Source organism: Mustela erminea, chromosome 1, assembly GCF_009829155.1.
Source record: "Mustela erminea isolate mMusErm1 chromosome 1, mMusErm1.Pri, whole genome shotgun sequence".
NCBI lineage: Eukaryota > Metazoa > Chordata > Mammalia > Carnivora > Mustelidae > Mustela > Mustela erminea.
In genome coordinates, this window is record NC_045614.1 from 125051480 (window position 1) to 125071325 (window position 19846).

General features: G+C 42.2%; 1 protein-coding gene across 2 annotated transcripts in view; it reads left to right on the top strand.

Annotated features, from left to right (window-relative positions):
• The first annotated feature begins 11614 nt into the window (after positions 1-11614).
• The window catches only part of PLD1 (phospholipase D1), a 198148-nt gene continuing 189916 nt past the window's right edge, over positions 11615-19846 (top strand). Inside the window, exon 1 of one of the 2 annotated variants that reach the window (XM_032341350.1) lies at positions 11615-11751. The gene's annotated coding sequence lies outside the window, so the exon portion shown is untranslated. The remainder of the gene's footprint in view (positions 11752-19846) is intronic. The other variant, XM_032341336.1, reaches the window with a different exon arrangement.

The window sequence follows — 19846 nt, forward strand, 5'->3', positions numbered from 1 at the left end:
TCTGCCAGGCCCCTGCTTGGAAAGGAAGAGTGAGAGGTATTATGGGAGTGGAAAGCAATGTTGGCTCTTTAACTAATTTTATAGATATAGTTGTTTTTACCACTTTTGTCTTTTAAATGCCATAGAAGCTTTACAAGTGATTGAACCACTACTTTTACTAAATGTTTGCTTTTACCAATGAAATTTTATCTTTCATAATTTCCTTCTAATTATGCTCCCCCCTCCTCCCACGTAAGCCAGTAAGGATGGCTTAGTTGTGATAAATTCCTCTAACTTCTGTTTGCATGGGAAACCCTTTCCCTCTCCTTCAATTCTGAATAATAACCTTGCCAGGCAAAGTATTCTTGGCTGTAAGGTTTTTTCCTTTCCACACTTTTGACTATACTGTGCCACTCCTTTCTAGCCTGCAGACTTTCTGCTGGAAAATCAGCTGATAGCCTTATGGGTGTTCCCTTGTACATAACTAGTTGCTTCATTTTCTTTATTTCTTTGAACAAATTTTAATGTATTCATTGTTGTCTTCAATAGTTATATGCAAAATTTGGGTGATCCATATGTAATTAGTGTAAAATTAAAAATTTATGTTGCTCACTATCCATATGCTGTAATTGGTATACAGCTAGCTTAATTATATAAAAACAAAGCTCAAAGGAAAAAAAATGAAGTTAATATATTTCTCATTTTTTAACTATTGAACTGAAATTGCATTTGAACATTTACTGCAAATATCAATCTCTATTAAGTGTTAGCCTAACTGACTTCTTAAAGTTCTGGCTTTGTAAACAAAGTGATGAGAAAAGATTCCTAGGTTTGTATATACTATATATTAATCAACCTATTTGCATAAGGTTGAAGCTTACAGAAATTTTCTTACAGTGGTTAATTGAAAGAAGAAGATTAATATAAGAATACACTCTATAACTTATTTGTTTGTTGCTTAGAAATCAGAATTTCTGAGAACAAACATTAAACTGTACTACCCAAAGGAAATTGTCTTGCAATTTTCAGAAGAGTAGGAATAAAAGATTAAATTATTTATTAATGACATTTATATATTACAATTAACATATATTGATTATATATTAATATATGCCAATAATAGAATTTATATTTAATGAAATTTATATTAATATATTAATTAATGTATAATGCACATACAATGAATAATTCTTATTAATTTATTAATGAGAAAAATCTTATCAATTAATTAATATGTTTGATTATGAGAGTGAGCACATGAGTGGGGCCAAGGGGTGGGACTGCGGGACAGGGAGAGAGAATCCTAGGCAGGTTCTATCGCCAAGGGCAGAGGGGGTACACAGGGCTGTATCTTAGGACCCTGAGATCATGACCTGAGCTGAAATCAAGAGTCAGAAGCTTAATCAACTGAGCCACCCAGGTGCCGCAAGGAGAAAATTGTTTCAATAAGACATTTTGATAGATGTAGGCATCCCTCACGTTTTTCTTGAAGTAAAAATAATTAAAATAATGTGAGGAAAACAATGAGGCCACAAACATCAGCAAATAATTGTGGAAGAGGCATAAATTAAGTTGTGGAAGAATTTGAGAAACAAGTGTTAGAACAAATTACACTGAGAGGTTTGCTATACAGTTGGAGGAAAGAATGAATGTTTCTATAATGTCTGGGTTCCTGTTGGATTCCACATGAATTAAATGCTAAAAGTAATTTTTGAGTTTCATTTAAGCAGTGGTGGTCCATCAACAGAGGTCATACTGCCTGCTTCACTGGAATATTCTGGAAATTGGGGGGGTGCGGTTTTTATCAACAGTGACTGGGAGTCACTTGCTGACATATAATGGGTAGAAGTTGGGAGTTCTAGAAGTTTGCTATGTGTGGGATGGTCTTTTACAATGAAGAGCTGTCCCTTGTCCCACACAACTTCCAAAGGTCTCATTGGACATTCATGTAAGCAACAAGCCTGCTAATAGCCTAGAACCTAAACTTTTTTACATATAAATATAAAATATTGCTTGCATACTTTTCATAGACACTGCATTTTTGGAGTAACCAGTGTACAAATGGAGGAAAAACTGTACTTTGTTTGGAATTTTGCTAAAAGCTGTTTCCCAATAATTCTCGTTCATTCATCAGTTATAGGCTGATTGCCTGTAACTGACTTGGCAGCAAAATCTGACCTGAGCTGATTTGAGGCTATTTGGAAAATTATGTCACTCACAGCAACACCTTAACCGTCAACACCTTTATCCGTCAACAGTTGTAACTGTCACATTCAAATGTCAACATAAAGCAATTATGTTGACCTTCCCTATTCAAGATGTCCAGCTTTGGGGAGACCAGTAGCACTGTAATCACTTGCAAACTTACTAGAAATGCTCAGTCCTAGACCTGTGAAATCTGAATCTATATTTTAACAAGAACCACAGGTCACTTATATACACATCAGAATTTGAGGAGCAATTACGTAGACCATAATTAGATGGAAATCTGTCTTAAATAAAAATGTATTCACTGTAGGGGCGCCTGGGTGGCTCAGTGGGTTAAAGCCTCTGCCTTCACTCAGGTCATGACTCCAGGGTCCTGGGATCAAGCCCCGCATCGGGCTCTCTGCTCAGCGGGGGAGCCTGCCCTCCGCATTCTGTCTCTGCCTACCTCTCTGCCTACTTGTGATCTCTCTCTGTCAAATAAATAAATAAAATCTTTTAAAAAAATGTATTCACTGCAGGTAATACCAACATCTGATGCTTCTATTTATGTCTTCTGATGTTGTTTGAGAATTTTACATATTGAGAGATAGTCTATTTCACCATAACTTACTTTCTCTTACTTCTCCTTTAGTGCCAATACATTATATGTGATTTTTGAAATGATGAATTAATTCCATTTCAAGATAATAAAGAGGTTGTTGCCACAATACAAAGGGTGTGTTGTTCTGATAGGGGCTGAGAGCTGCTGAATAATGGAAAGATGTACCAACAGAGAAAATATATATTCCCAACATATATGAATTCCATAATAAAAACAATGTTTATTGGAAAAACTGTGTCAATGTCACCACTGACGGAAGAACTGCTTTGTCTGGAATAAAATTTGTATTCTGGGATAGAGATACAGAAATAGCTTCAAAAATATGTTTATTCACTGCATCATTCAGAGGTAAGAAGTTCTTGCCGCAAAGGAAGTGAAGCCAGAAGTGTACAAATCGTTATAAGATGTCGCTGATAGAGATAATAGTATAAAAGCCAGGGCTTTACGCTATTGTAAACTATTCACTGTTCTAAATAGATGATGAATGATGTTGAAAACATTCTGTATCTTGGACAAGGTCTTCAATTTCATCATGGCTGAGTACTTTGCAGAATTGTCCAACATAAAGGAACGAAATGTTCTTATTTTTAAAAAACATTAGTGTTCACATTCTGTCTTTTCTAGGATAACAAGTGCCTAGCAATTCTGTTATGGGACAGCAGAAATTTAAAACACCCTATACCTCCGAAATGAAAGTGGTTCCTTTGATCACAAGTGGGAGTTTCTACTTTTGAAGGAAAGTTGGACTGTGGTGTGAGCGTAATGATAACATACCTTTGCAAGTGCTTCCTTCCTGATTGGCTTGAGAAAAACATGCCACCTGTAAAAATGCTCATATCTGCCCACTTAAAAAACTTGGAGGTAGGGGTGCCTGGGTGGCTCAGTGGATTAAGCCGCTGCCTTTGGCTTGGGTCATGATCTCAGGGTCCTGGGATCGAGCCCTGCGTCGGGCTCTCTGCTCAGCGGGGAGTCTGCTTCCCCTCTGTCTCTGCCTGCCTCTCTGCCTACTTGTGATCTCACTCTCTGTCAAGTAAAATAAATAGAGTCTTTAAAAAAAAAAACTTGGAGGTAGACATTATGAATTTATTTTAGAAATCTTCCCCCAAATGACTATCAAATGGGTTTTGGCTCTCCTTGCTAAAAACAATTGTTAAAACTGTAAAAACTATAAAAAAAAAAAAACCCCACTAACCTCTGATTAGTTGAAAAGAAAATACTGTTCTTTAAGATACTGAATGAGGGGCGCCTGGGTGGCTCAGTGGGTTAAAGCCTCTGCCTTCGGCTCAGGTCATGATCCCAGGGTCCTGGGATCGAGCCCCACATCGGGTTCTCTGCTCAGCGGAGAGCCTGCTTCCTCCTCTCTCTCTGCCTGCCTCTCTGCCTACTTGTGATCTCTGTCTGTCAAATAAATAAATTAAAAAAAAAAAAAAGATAATGAATGAATTGGTGAGAGTAGGAAAAGGCTTTTAAAGTGTTCTTTGACTGAAGAGTCTGTTCAGTTCTGTTTTAATTCAGGTTCCCCTGATGCCTTATCTGCAATTCTAAAACTCAAGAAACTCTGAAAACCAAGTTTTGTTCATAACTCACTTGAACAAAACCTGATCTGCCTTGGTTTAAGGCTATCAAGTATTGGGATGCCTGGGTGGCTCAGTCATTAAGCGTCTGCCTTCAGCTCAGGTCATGATCCCAGGGTCCTGGGATTGAGCCCCGCATCGGGCTCCCTGCTCATCAGGAAGCCTGCTTCTCTCTTCTTGCATTCCCCCTGCTTGTGTTTCCTTTCTCGCTGTGTCTCTGTCAAATAAATACATAAAATCTTCCCCCCCACCAAAAAAAAGACTATCAAGTGTCTTCATTTTTACGTGCAGTGTGCTTATTACATCTTTTGCTGCAAAACTATAAGGGGTGCAATCCCAGGGCTTGCTGGGGGGTGAATATAATATATGCTATATGAATTTTCCCAAATTTATAAAATTCTGAATATCCTATTTTTTTCTGGTCCTAAGGGTGTTGGAGCCCATGGGCCTGTGCAGATTCCCAGCAGTGAACAGGAGATGAGTAAAGAATTCAAAAGTATTTTTGATGTTATGCAAGGTTCTTTCTTATTGTATTTTTATATTAAGGATCTATAATTCTGAAATTTGTCCCCTGATTTTTTTTGTTGTTATAAGGATAGCACAGTTACATCTTTGGGCAGAGGGTCTGTAAGCCAAAGTTAAAATGTAAGCCAAAGGGACACCTGGGTGGCTCAGTTGGTTGGGCAGCTGCCTTCGGCTCAGGTCATGATCCCAGCGTCCTGGGATCGAGTCCCACATCGGGCTCCTTGCTCGGCAGGGAGCCTCCTTCTCCCTCTGCCTCTGCCTGCCATTCTGTCTGCCTGTGCTCGCTCTCTTTCCCTCTCTCTCTCTCTCTCTGATAAATGAATAAAATATTTAAAAAAATGTAAGCCAAATAAATTGTCCCTGATAAAGAAACCGTTCATTCATTCATTCCACTTTGTCTTTACACAGAAATACTCTGAGCTCAATTGAAGTGTGAGCTAAGAGGTTTTTAAGAGCTGCTTTTGCTCTATCTGGGGTGTGAGCATAGGGGTGTCCTGACTGGCCTTACAAACTACCCAAAGACACGAGTTTGGAAGTGCCCATCTGATTCAACAGACTGTACAAGTGTGAGATCCTATGCCAGCTACAATTTAGAGTGAGTGTCTATCCCTAGGATTGCACTTCTAGAAAATGAAAAAGATGCAGGGAGACGAAAATGTTTCCCAACCCCTTTAGCTGCTGGCAAATGTTTACCAAGAAAACACTTCCATAATTCTCTGGAGGTTCTATAAATTAGAAGGCACATGGGCAGGCTCCAAGTGGCTTTCACCCTGGGAAGTTTCGCTTTTCTTACTACCATTAAAGAAACCTTTTATAACAAGTCCTTCTATTTCTGTTCTAAGCAAAAACATTTGCTGGTATGACAGACATAACTTTCTAAATCTAAATTGAACTAGGAAAGTATAAAACCAAACAAGTGTTTGCAGAAATATTTTTCTTAAAGAATGCAAAGAATGCTAATTATAATGGAGGAAAAGGGTTCTGATTCTAGATGATTCTGAGACTAAAGATGTCATATCTGATTTCAACCAGCACTGCAGTTAGGAATGAAGAGGCTGAATTGGTTGTATGTTTATATAGGTGAAGGCTGAGTAAAGAACTTGACGGGAAAGAAATCTGTCTGTAATTTTAAAATAGGAATATATATGGGACAGGAAAGAGACTAAAGGTGGTAGAACTAAGTTCTACAGGGGTAAACTCTAAGAGCTCAAATTTTCATTTCACAAACAAATAGAACATTTGCCTCACTGAAGATAAAAAGTGCAAAATGAATGAAACTAATTGGCCCCACCAATGGCTTCACTAATTCGTCTCCCCATGAACTTTTTAATATTGGGGAAAAGTAGTGGATACCCTTGCCAAATAAGGCTCATCCTGAATATCTGGCTTTCTGAATATTGGTTTCTCTCCTACCTATACCAAGATACAGAATCTGACCACTTCTATCACCTCCACGACTCTCGCTCAAGTCCACCCCTGCTTGGGCAGCTGCTGTGTCTTCACGCTTCGACCTTCACCCCTGTGGGGTCTATTCCCCACGCAGCAGTCTGTGTGGCCCTTCTGAAACAGAAGTCAGAGCACGACATTCTTTGGCCTGAAGCTTTCGACATCAACTGACATTAAATTCAGGTTTCTTCCTTTTAGAGACTGGCTCCCTGTTTCCCCTGTGTTTTCAGTCTGTTACTTTTCTCCTTGCTCGCGCCACTCTGTTCACCTTTGCCTCCTTAGCCTTCCTTGAAAACACCAAACACATGTCCATCTCATGGCCTTTGTACCTCCTTAGTCCCTCTGCCTAGATGATCTATCTTCAGGCATCTGCAAGCCTTGCTCCTTTCATTCTGCTCCAATGTTACCTTATCCGGGAAGCCTTCCCTGTCTCCCCCAACCCCACCAGTGAAGCTTTTTTCTTTACCCTGGTTTATAGTCCTCCACGGTACCAGCCTCTCCTCTGTATTTCAGGTCTGTCTGCCTACAGACAGACTTCCATTCAGGCAGACAGACAGAGTCTTCCGTTCTGTTCAGGCAGTATCCTCAGCTCCTATAACAGGACCTGCAATATAGTAGGTATTCAGGACAAATGAATGGAGAAACACTTGTATTTGATGTTAAGTCTAAAAGCCAAAAATATATTAGTATATTTAGATAGAGCTGTTTTGGGGGGGGGGAAGGTTGTTTTTCTTTATTATGGGTTCCTAAAGCCATTACTTTCTTGGGATCAGTTTTTTACTGTGCCATTTCTGGATTTTATGGGAAAATGAGTACAGTTGCTTTTATAGTTTACTCCAATACAGTTGCAGCCATCAGTTGACATACACTTGTATTGTTCTAAACAAATATTCACTCTTTTAAGTTATTTTGTATGTTTTCTTATTTAATAATCATACCTTATACATATGTACAAATCCATGAAAATGAGTAGAATTCTATTTATTTTTAAAATATTTTATTTATTTGAGAGGGACAGAGACAATGACAGAGAGAGAACAGGAGAGAGCACAAGCGGGGAGGAGAGGGAGAAGCAGGCTCCCCGCTAGGCAGGGAGCCTGATGGGGACCCTGGGATCATGACCTGAGCCAAAGGCAGACGCTTAAGCAATTGAGCCACCCAGGTGCCCGACAATCAGTACAATTTTGAACATTAAGTAAACATTGAAGACACAGATATATTTTAAAAAAGTTATTAGATTTATTTAACAACTTTTGGATAAGAAAACCCTTCAAAGGGACAGGCTGAGGGCAACTGAGAAGCTTCATCTCAGGTGTTTCAGCTGGAGCTGAGGTGTCAAGGGTGGCCCCTTTTTAAAGAGTCATGGACTAGACAGCGCACAAGCTGAACATTGCTGGGAGAAATTACAGAACATGAAGGATCCACAGAGAGCTAAGATGAAGATATAGACACACGGAGCTTTGACATATCTTGGTAACGTGTACTCTGTTCCTCATTCTCTCTTGAGCCCCTTGGTCCTAGTCGTGATCATGCATTTAAAAAAAATTTAAGTCTTGATAACCACACTATTCTCATCTTTCTGTCACTGTTATGATGGCTGAATTGATTTATGTCAGTAGGTGATCAAGGATAAAATACCTTCCTCTGTATCTGTGTTTTTAGAGTAGCTATGTGCTGTGGTTAGTTAATTAGCATTAATAGTTAAGTGTTTATAAATGGAGTGAATGGTTGCTAATCGGGGGACTCTTAGGTGGGCTGAAAGACGCAGAAATCACACAGGTTATGTCAGCGAGGCAAACAATGCACACAGACGCTTGCCACCTGAAAGAAAAGAGCACTGGGGGCCCACAGACTTAAGGCAATGCTGGGGACAGCAAATGCTAAGGAAGTGCAGAAGGTTAAAAACAAAAAAATCAGGAAGTTGGAAACTAACTGTCTCTCAGTGGGTTGCCCTGGTCAGGGCAAATCTGCTGCTGGAGCTGCTTCTGCCTCTGCTCAGTGAGTTCTACCCCACACAGCATCTGGTTGCTTCCTCATTCCTTGAGATTCCGTCCACCTGGCTTTTGGAGTAAATGGAGTGGTGGTGGGAGTCAGAGAAAGGATCTGCCCTTTGCCTTAGAGACGGCTGCCCCAAACTGCTCTCTTACTGAGACTATACACATTTGGGGAAGGGTGCTCTATAAGAAAATGGAACTACCAGGAGTGCCTGGGTGGCTCAGTCCGTTAAGCGCCCAACTCTTGATTTCAGCTCAGGTCATGATCTCAGGGTCATGACCTCAAGCCCTGCATCCCGCTCCATGCTGGGTGTGGAGCCTACTTGAGATTGTCTCTGTCCCATCTCCCTTTCTACAGAAAAAAAGAAAAAGAGAGAAAATGGGTCTATTCTAAAAGATGATAGATGCTGAGCATCCCAAAGTGACCTCGATGATTTGGGCAACAATGTTACATATAAAGAAATACCATGAGGGAAAATCTGGGGGAGCACACTGGTGTGCAAATTTTATAGAGCAATCTATAAATGATATGTGTATTAGTAATCATTATATTTTATAGACTGTTCTATAAGTAATGTATATGTATGTATAAATAATGTTTCTCTTAAAAGCATTAATGCAAATTAACAAAAAAAGCAATAATATTACATAAAAAACCAGGGAATGGACACTAATATAGTATTCTCAGTCAATAGTACAACAAGTAAACATGAAAAAAGTGTTCATCATTATTGTTATTAAGGGCTGATTAAAACAAGATATGATTTTGATCCATCACATTTTCTAATATAGGCAAATGATACTTAATAATTGGAAGGTATCTTTGCAATATCTCACAGAGCTTTGAAATGTTTATAAACATTGACCCAGTCATTCCACTTTAAGGAGTCTCTCCTAGGAATTTAGAGATCTCAACAAAGATTGGTATTTACAGTGTTCATTCTAGCATGTTTGTAAATTGCCCAAAGGTCTGGAACATCCTCAAAGCCATCAATAGATAAATAGATTAAAAAATGGTTGGAACATTTTTCAACCACTAAAAATTATATTTAAAAAATTAGTCACAGTAAAAAATACTCATAAATACTGAAGCAGTGAGACAAGCAAGATTCTAACTTGTATAGCATGGTGCTAATTTTATAATAAAAATTTGTTTATGGTTTGAGAACGAACAAGAAAGGAATACATCAAAATGTTAACAATGGGGTGATATGTTGGGGGGCTTAGAGGTAATTTTAATTGAAAGTATTTGTTTTCTGTCATCTCCAAAACACTCTATTTTTGTAAAATAGAAATGTAGAAATTAATAAAAATGGGCATATATTTCTTTTATACTGAGAAAAAAAGATGAAAATTAAAGAGGATTTAGAATATCATTTGTCTGGGGGTGCCTGGGTGGCTCAGTGGGGTAAGCCACTGCCTTCGGCTCAGGTCATGATCTCAGGGTCCTGGGATCGAGTCCCACATCGGGCTCTCTGCTCAGCAGGGAGCCTGCTTCCTCCTCTCTCTCTCTGCCTCTCTGCCTACTTGTGATCTCTCTCTGTCAAATAAATAAAATAAAATCTTTAAAAAAAAAAGAATATCATTTGTCTGATAAAAATGTCAAATGTGTATCCACATGGATATATAATAGGATTTTGCTGTCACTTTTTTCTTCACATCTCTGAAGATAGGCAAGATTTGGGAAAATAACAGCAACCACCAACAATCACCAAATCACTCAGGAAAATAGAAAGGATTACATACAGAATCATACCATATCTAAAACTTCTCTTTGGCAGTCCATAACGGCCTTTTACTATTTGATTCCTCTAGCACAGGGAAGCAGAAATTCAATTATTGGCAGTGCACTTAATTTTATTTTTAATCATAGTTAATAGAAAGACCTATTGTTTTAGGTTTGGGATGCCGTTTTTATAGCCTGCTGCTTCTCAATCAAAAGTATTCTAATTTCTCAAGACAAGCTTGTAAGAGTGCAGTTAATTGTGTGTAGAATACTTACCAAATCATCTGTGACTAATAAAACTTGAGAAAGAAGAGGAGGAAAGAGCATCCGCCTTTCAGTAATATGCCTGTCTTACACCAGCCAAACTCTCCTTAGGCAATACTCTGTTTGGTCAGAGGGCCATGTGTTTAATTGTAAAAATCTGTCAGTATCCTAGGATGTAAAAGACATCAATCATTTCTGTCAACAAGGAAAGAGTGACGGTTGTGTGACTCTCCTATCATTAGGAAAAGATGTGCTCAAGAGAAAAAAATGTAGTCTTGGGAGGGATGAGCAACTATAGGTTACAGGAAAAAGAGTTCCAGACTGCAATTTCACCCCCCCCTTCCTTTCCCTGGACTGGAATATTATATTTCTCATTTCATGTAGTTCCATGTTTGCAGGAAGACATTATGTAAGTCCGCCTGTCTCAGCTGTGCATATCCACTAAGTGCTCTAAAGTGGCCTTCGTTATTAACAGTTTGCTGTACGTGGAGGGATTGCTTCCTTTGGCCTTGGCCGAATGTAATATTATGTAATGAGGCTGGAGCTGGCTTAGAGTCAAAACCATACTCCAAAAGGCCTGCTCATCAAGCCACAAGGCAACAGGTTCTCTTTCTCGTAAGACTTTATTCTAGGTAGACTAAAAACCTAAAAATTGCTGTATTTGTACAGTTTCATGGGCAGAATGGGAATTTTCCATGTTTTACTCCCAACCTATTATTTTATGCTAAGATTTCTGAATTAGCTTGCGTTTTAGACATCGAGGCACAAATTCCAGTATTCTCTAAATTTGTGTGACCTTACGCTGGTTACTTCGCTTTTCTGGGCCTCAGTTTCCTTACCTATAAATTAGCAGTAACACCAGTCTGGGAAGTTGGAAGAAGGCTTATAGGTGATGTCATCAAGCCTCCTACTTCTTAACTCAGTCAATTCAAGCAAGTCATTTCACCTTTTCCACCCGTGTTTCCCTGCCTGCAGAGTGGGCCCCTTGTGGCTCCTGGCTGCAGTAGACGAGAGGAGGATAACACAGGCAAAGCTCCTGGAACAGTGCCTGGGCACTTGGTGGGTTGAGAGTTCCTGAAGTAGTAACAATAATGCTAGTGAACATCCCGTAGGATGACACGGTTGAGTCACGTAACTCGGGGAGGACAGAAAAGAAGAAACGGAAACCAGGACACAGGCCGCGCCGACGGAGCCCTCCTGGCCCGCGGGGACCGCCAGCCTGCGCCGCGGCGCACCCGGACCCGGCACCGCCTCGCCCCACCCCTGCCAGGCCCGGGCGAATCCGGGCGGCGAGTTCCGGGCGGCGGCGCGGCGCGGCCCCCTCTCAGGCCCTCCCTCTTCCCCTCCTCCGCGCCTCCAGCGGTGCCAGCTGCACCCGAGCCCGGAGACTTCGCAGTCACCGCGCAGGTGCCCGCGGCCGCCTTCGCCCTACAGGTAGGAGCCGCGCGGCCGCAGGGCGCGCCAGGCTGCCGCAGGCGTCTGGCTTCCGCCGCCCTAGCCCTCCGTCCCTCCTCCCGCCGGCCTCCGGCTGCCGGCCGCTCCCCGCCCAGCTCGGACGGGACTTTGGCGGAGGCGTCGGCGGCGGGCGCCAGCCTCGGACGGCCCCGCGGGACCAGCCCCCCTGGGGTCGGGGGCCTCCCGTGCGCGCCTTCGGGCCCAGGGCTCGCGGAGTCGACGCGAGCCAACTTCGGCGCGCTTTCGCGCGGGTGGGCGCTGCCTGGAGCGCAGAGGCGCGCGGGCTTTAGGGAAGACGGGGGCGTGCCTCGGGATGCACCGTGGGCCACGCCTGTGCCGTGGGGCGGGTGCCCCCGGGTCCTGCCCAGCGCCGGGATGACGGGGATGGCGGCGCTAGGGGACCAGCATCCCAGACCAAGCAGGAAGTGCTGCGCTCCGTTAGAGCCCAGCCTTCCAGATGCACGGCCCTGGGCGTGTGGACACGCAGCTACTCTGTGCACCCACGAGGTGGTGACGGTGGGGTGGGGCAAGGGCAAGCGGGCCGGGAGCGGGACGTAGGTTAAAGGGCTCGTTTGTCTCTCTTCACCTCGAGGTGTTTGGGACCTCAGTCTCGGATCCAGGAGCGGGGTGCTCCCAGCGTTGGATAGGATCTTGTGACGCCCTTCAGAACTGCCCTTGTACAATCAGTCCAGAGCTATCGCTATTCTCCAAGTCTCGGTTTATTGCCTTCTTTACTTACTCTGGCAAGTACTAGATGCAGGTGGATGCTTAAGACCACATGGTTTGTTTCTGTGTTTGATCATCTCTAGGTCTTTCCCCAGAATGGAGAGTTCCATTAACTTTTATCTGCCAAGTCTGCCAACTTCAGTTGTGATAACCCCTTGTGGGCCTTCTGAGGGCTTTTGGAGGACTAGGTACCCAGAGACCTTTGTGATTTGTTAAAAGGGCTAATTAATGGTGATGTGATGAAAGCCTAAAGAATGAAAAGAATCGACAGCTTGAGCTGTTCACAGAAACCACATTTACACATTGCCTGTTTGAATAAAGATCTTTCAATATTAAATGTTTTGTAAGATACATACAATTGAATCTGTACATTGGCTTTTAACTTGAATTTGTCTACAGCGTTTAAATGTTGTTTGGGGATCTTTCAGCTAATTGTGTGAACTCCCAGTGTGTCCTTCCAGGATCCAGTATAACACAATCCATACAAGAAGCAGGGTAGTTAAGGATTTGAGGAAGGTGTGTTTTTACCATGTTTGTCCCTGATGTCAGTAGATATTACTCACAGTGATAAGTGCTGTATAAGGTTTGTTGATTCACTTAAGATGGGATAGTGGGAGACCCTGATCTTTGGGAGTTGTCTGATGGCCAAGTGTGGGTTTCTTTCTTTTTTTTTTTTTTTTAATATTTTATTTATTTATTTGACAGACAGAGATCACAAGTAGGCCCAGAGGCAGGCAGAGAGAGAGGAAAGGCAGAGAGAGAGGAAAGGAAGCAGGCTCCCTGCTGGACAGAGAGCCCGATGTGGGGCTCTATCCCAGGACCCTGGAATCATGACCCGAGCCGAAGGCAGAGGCCTTAACCCACTGAGCCACCCAGGTGCCCCCAAGTGTGGGTTTCTTAATGAGAATTTATTATGACATTCGTTTACCTTGAACTTAGAGTTTTTTAAAGTTGTTTTATATTTATTGTGGTAAATATATCACATAAAATTTGCCACGTTATTCATTTGTAAGCATACAGTTCAGCCGCGTTACGTGCTTCTCATTGTGCTTCCATCCCCGCTGTCCACCCACAGAACACTGTTTGTCTTTCTTCTAGGGTTTCCAGAATATTTTGATGGCCATGATTGTGCTGCAGGCTTTGGTCTTCTCAGGAAGCAGAGTTTGAGATCCTTCTCGTAGCTTTACAGAAATGCACTTTTAAAGAGGAAAGGTGAAAAGCCACAGCCCGTTTGTGTTTAGTCAATCTTATCTCCATCAAGAAAGATCTGTGACTTCTCTAGATACGGGTGAGCTGGTGAGCTAGTTAAATTTGCATATAGAAGTATGGTGAAGTTTAGCTTTCCAGAGGGAGGATGAGAGGGAGGAATCGGGAGGAGTCCAGGACGGAGTTATTGGTCTTGATTGTTTCCTCCCCCTTAATATATCTCACAGAACATCCAAATACTTCTGTCTCCTTTAGCTGTGCAGTAGCATGTATCTAATGATGCCTGAGCTCAGATCATCGCACCTTTTTCATAAGTAGAAGCAGTTTTGACCAAGCTAGCTGTTGGGTATAGTAATTTCTTCTGCCCTCCCGGTATTTACTAAACATCGCTGCCAGAGGACTCAGCACAGGAGATGTGGCTCTTTAAACTCACAGTTGGTCTGAGTCATTGTGTTCAGGAGACAGCTGTCCCTGTGCCAAGCCCGGTTGTATGTTTACAATCCTTTAAGTGTTAGCACCACACAATAAAACTTATTCTCCAGCTGGGCTGTGGATAAGTGTTGTTGCAGAGTGAAAATGAGAAACTTGTAACCTACATTTCCCATAAGCCCGTGACTTTCCTGATTAGAAAAAGAGTTGTACAGATCACATCTTTGGCTGCGGTGGGAATGCATTCCAGCGTGTTGGTCTTCCTGAATTCACAGTGCAGTGTAAAATCTGGGTCCCAGATGTTTCGTGCTGGGTCATTCAACCATAGTGTATGTCAGTGTTTTGTAATGTCACAGGGTTTCTTTTTTCTCTTTCTGCTGTTAAATTTTCTTAATTTTTGAATTTATTAAACAAACATTGCAGGGACAGAGGAAAATGATTGCTTTATTTAACTAACATTTATGTAGGGCTTACCATGTGCCAGGCATTATTTCTGTGCATTTTACAAATGTGAACACATTTAATCCTCAAAATAATCCTGGTGAAGAGGTAAAAATATCTTGTCTGTTTCATAGATGAGGTGATTGGAAGCACAGAGAGATCATACAGCTGGCATATGGCAGACCTGGGGTCCTATCTCTGGCGGCCTGTACCCAGAATCTGGACACAGGTGTGTCACCGGTGCCCTGTAACTTGAGATTCCATCCTCCCAACAAAGAAACTTTTTTCAGGTTGTGATATTCCTTCCTTGTCCTTGTCCTTAGGGAGACATAATTTGACATAATTGCAATCAGAAAATCAGTTTGACTCCCTTATTGTTCAGAAGAGGAAATTAAGGGGGAGTTTGGTTATGACCTGTATTTCCAAGGCAAGGTCCTGGAAAACTTCTTTGGGGCTAATTAAGCCTTACCTCCCGATTGAGAAGGTTGGGATAGAGATCCTGGGAAGGTCTGAAAAGGCCACAGTGTTTTTTGTTTTTTCGTGGTTTTTTTGTTTTGTTTTGTTTTCCAGTTTTCTATTTTTTTTAAACTTTATTTTGTTTTGTCAGAGTTCCAAGACTCATTGTTAATGCATCACACGCACTGCTCCATGCAATACGTGCCCTCCTTAATACCCACCATCAGTCTCACCTAACCCCCTCCTCCCCTCCCCTCCAAAACCCTCAGTTTGTTTCTCAGAGTCCACAGTCTCTCATGGTTTGTCTCCCCCTCCGATTTCCCCAAACTCCCTTCTCCTCTCCTTCTCCCCATGTTCTCTGTGTTATTGCTTATGCTTCACAAGTAAGTGAGACTATATGATAATTAACTTTGTCTGCTTGACTTATTTCACTCAGCATAATCTCCTCCAGTCCCATCCATGTTGATACAAAAGTTGGGTATTCATCCTTTCTGATGGAGGCATAATATTCCATTGTATATATGGGCCCTATCTTCTTCATCCGTTTGTCTGTTGAAGGGCATCTTGGCTCTTTCCACACTTTGGCAACTGTCGCCATTGCTGCTATGAACATTGGGGTACATATGGCCCTTATTTTCACAACATCTGTACCTCTGGGGTAAATACTCAGTAGTGCAATTGCAGGGTCATAGGGTAGCTATTTTTAACTTCTTATGGGATCTCCACACTGTTCTCCAAAGTGGCTGCACCAACTTGCATTCCCACCAACAGTGTAAGAGGGTTCCCCTTTCTCCACATCCTCTCCAACACTTGTTGTCTACTGTCTTGTTGATTTTGACCACTCTGACTGGTGTAAGGTGGTTTCTTAATGTGGTATTGATTTGAATCTCCCTGATGGCTAGTGATGATGAACATTTTTTCATGTGTCTGTTAGCCATTTATATGCTTTTTGTTTTTGCAGGGGAGTGGAGTGGGGGATATTTACCAATCAGGGGAGGAAAATGCTTCAGTATTTTAATAATCAGTTTGACCATCCTGGAGTTAATCTGCTCAATTAAATCCTGGGTGATGTCAGGGGTGCACAGAGCAGAAGCTTATGGCCAACTGTGGGCCATGGGAAGTCTTGCTGCTTAGGGCTCCAGATCCCAGATTCCTTTCCCAGTTGTTGCTGATGCCTGTGGCCCTGGGCTCCCCTCTGCACAAAGGGAATTGTCATTCTGTACTCAATCATTTTTGAGTTTTTTGGATCTCGAGTTGGGAAACTTTTGAAAACCTCTGATGCCCGAAAGAAAATCAGCCAAGAGCAACACGGAAATAAAAATAAGTTCATTTGGTTGGTCCTTTTGTTGAGAGAGAGAGAGATGCCTCTAAGGGCATAAACTGACAAACTTTATATTAAGAACAGGGACATCAAAGTTCAGTATTCAACAGCGATTTTTTCCCCCAAGTTTGAATGAGGGGGAATAAGGAATAAATATGGGAAAAGAAAAGTGGTGGACAGGGAGGTAGAAACAAATGCAGAGAGAGGAGAGAGCAGAAGAGGGTGCAAAGAATGAGAAGACAGGGCGAAAACCTTACCAGCTCTTTCTACAAGGCTGCTTTTTAGTGTGTTACCTCTTACTGCCCTTCAAGATGCAAACGGAGTTAAAATTATTTTTCCTTTGGTTTGTCATGAAGTGACTTCAATGTTGCTTAAAACCATTGTTAATCAACAAAGAATGGGGACAGTGAGATACGGGGTGGCTCTTTGGCCCTTGCTTGGGATCTTCCTACCCATCTAATCTGTTTTTGTTTACATCATTTTCGTATGCATAGATTTTATACAGAGCATGATGTTGGAATCACTAGGTTTGCAATTGTTTTATTATCTACCTTCCCTGTGAGAGGAGAAGGCTCTTGAGGCCACAGCCTGTGTTTTTGACATTTTTGTGTCTCCAGTGTCCATTGTGGTGAACCATAGTTGTGAACTGAATGAAAAGGTGCATTTAATGGATGAAGGAATATGGTGTGATTCATTTTATTCAAAATATATAGATATTTCCAGAAAAGAAGATTTTTATGGGTGTTTTACTGAGTTATTTGTTCTATTGTGCCATTCAACTGTTCTTACAAATACATTTGTAGATGTGGAGTGAACAGTCTGTGCGATTTATCATCTGTACTCTTTTTTTTTTTTTTTTTTTTTTTGGGCCTTTTCCCCTGCAATGTTCTCTACCCAAGTTTTGATGAAAGAGTCCTTTGAAATGAGATTGGAGGGGTAGCAGTGGATTGGGATGTGGGTTCCATGGCTTAGAGCAGCAGGAAAACAGCTCCAGATGTATGGAAGGGAGGTGGTGTGAATATGCAGAACCCAAAGTAGGAGATTTGGTAAAAAGGGCTAACAGTAGGAAAAATAGCAAACTGAAGAAAAAATCAGACATTGTTTTGAAAAAAAAATCTCACCATTGCTTCCACTTTGGAATAAAAATGTAGAAGTGGAGGTAAGGGTACAGGATTTGGAGAGGAAGTATATTTGTGGTACAAACATGATAGTGATGTCAAAAACAACCACTACTACCACAACAAAAACAGAAAAGGGAGAGGAGAAATCCAGCTAGAATCCTATTATCCTAAGGAAAAACCCACCTGTTGGGATATGTAGATGGTAAATATTTCAAAATTAGGAACATGGTGGAAAGACTGTAACCCCAACTCTTACCTCGCCTCAATCCCAACACCACGCTGCTACTCTTGGGGCTGGGAATGCAGGGTGAAGGGGCTTTGACTAAGCAAAGTAGGTTTGTGAGGCTTGTAAGGCACAGTTGGGCTCCACAAAGTCCCCACTGGGAGAAATAATGACTGTGGACCTCAGCCTTGGGCCAAAGAGCTTGCGTTCAGATCTAGAGGACTCTATCACCATGTGGTATAAGACAAGTAACGTCAAAATTCTCTATGCCTTAGTTTCTCCATCTGTAAAACAGGGATAAAAGTTGTACCTGTCTCACCAGGACTATGGTGAAGACCCCAGGAAACAGTGCCTAGAAAGGGATTAACATGAGCCTGGAGCACAGAAATGGCACAGGAAATGTTAGGTCTCCTCTTTCACACATTGCCCTCCTGTCTCCGTCCCAAATCGTGTACGAGCGATATCCGTGAATAAGAACCAAGCAGACTGGGGCGCCTGGGTGGCTCAGTGGGTTAAGCCACTGCCTTTGGCTCAGGTCATGATCTCAGGGTCCTGGGATCGAGCCCCGCGTTGGGTTGGGCTCTCTGCTCCACAGGGAGCCTGCTTCCCTCTCTCTCTCTCTCTCTCTGCCTGCCTCTCTGCCTACTTGTGATCTCTGTCAAATAAATAAATAAAATCTTAAAAAAAAAAAAAAAAAAAAAAGGAACCAAGCAAACTGGAATTGCTGCCAGAATAGACATGGAGATGTGGCTCAATGGGAATATGGCTGAGGGAGAGATGAATTTTGCCTGGGAGGAAATCTTGAATGGGAGTGGGATTTCATGTGACCCCAGTGATGAGAAATAGTGGGACGACTTCTCGCTGCAAATCTGGTTCTAACTAGAGGGAGTGAACTGTTTGCCTTTGATAATTATGCTTTTGGGGTATATGTTTTGACATTAGTTAGAAAATTTGATTTTTTCTTAACCCGTAAGTCTAGCATGGCATATAATAGAGGAACCTTGATTCATTTAATAGTAGTATAGTATTTAATAAAAGAAGCATGATTCATTGCTTTTTACCAATGAGTGTAGTTACAGAGGTGTGTTTTTAAAATGTATTTAGAATTAAGAACAGGGTATACTCTCCAGGTGGGAGTGAACTAGTTCATGGTGTGTCAGAAAAACTCTTCCCATGACATTCTTCAGCTCCACATTATATGGGAGAAGGATATCGGTAGCATCGTTATCTTTGTAAGGCTTTGGATAATACATATCGGCTGTTGCCCATTCTCCATCCCCACCCCTAAAAACCTCTTTTCTAAAGGAGCACCTCTGTAAAATCCCATTATGTAAATACCCAAAAGGAGAGCTGTTCTTCTTGACAGTTCCTAGATGGCCGCCACTGAGCCTGCTGCCTCCTCCAGTATTCCCTCCCTGACTACCACCTGGCATCCTCTGCCCTTCAGCGCTGGAACCCCAGGGCTCCTAGGAGCAGATGTGAAGGTACTGCCTCAGTTTTCACCTTTCTCAGGGGCCACTGCCCATCTCTTGGGCTTATCGGAAGGGTTCTGTTTCTGGAGCACTCGAAGCTGGGTTCCACCATAGGGCCTTTGAATGGATGGCACTGTTCCCTCTGCCTGGGACGCCCTTGTCCTCAGTCCCAGCATGGCTTGCATCTTTTTAACACTGAGGTCATGAGAAAAAGTTCAAATGTTACGTTCCTAGAAAGGCTTTCCCTGACGGTGGGATCTGCTTCCCCACTCAGTCTGCATTGCTTTGCCTCCCAGCTCATCCCTCCTAGCCTGTCATTATGTGTTATTTTCATCCCAGCACTTGCCCTGTTTGAATTCTTCTTCTGGTCTGATTTTCTTGAACACCGAGTTTCCAACACAAGAATGTAAGCTCTGTGACTGCAGGGACTTGCCTGGCACATAGTAGGTGCTCACTAATTACTTGTTCAGCGAATGCCTCTCCCAATTGCTATATGAGCATATGATGTTAGTGTGAACCCTGGTTTCCCAGACAGTTCAACTGCTCTCCTAATTGTTCTTTTCTGACCCTGCAGATGTTATCATGTTCATGGCAATGATTCATTGACGAGTGTTACTGCCATTTGGAACAACGGTCCCTTTTGACCCGTGGGAAATACAATTTGTGGCTTCCTGTGTCA